Here is a 395-nt window from a genome sequence, read left to right as displayed (position 1 = left end):
TTTTTTTTTTTTTTTTTTTTTTTTTTTTTTTTTTTTTTTTTTTTTTAATATATGCGGTGTATGTACACCGAGCATCTCTGCTGCCCCCCCTTCTCCTCTCCCCGGGTTTACGTTATAGGGGCTGAAAAAAAAGAATATAGAAACCCTAAACCCTAAACCCTAAACCCTAAACCCTAAACCCTAAACCCTTCTCACCAGGGGACTTTAGCCAATCGCTCTAGGGCCCCCATCCTAGGGTTTAGGGTTTAGGGTTTAGGGTTTAGGGTTCGATCGGCGTTTGTGTGGGTAGAGAAATTATGTTTATGGTTTCATTTATAAAAATAAAACAAAAAATATATTTTTTTTTTTATTTTCTCCCGGCAAGCACAAACATATCACAAAACCCAAAGTGCAAC

Source organism: Eimeria mitis, genomic scaffold (assembly GCF_000499745.2).
Source record: "Eimeria mitis Houghton genomic scaffold, Emh_scaff3898, whole genome shotgun sequence".
NCBI classification, from domain to species: Eukaryota; Apicomplexa; class Conoidasida; order Eucoccidiorida; family Eimeriidae; genus Eimeria; species Eimeria mitis.
This window is presented reverse-complemented; position numbering follows the sequence as displayed.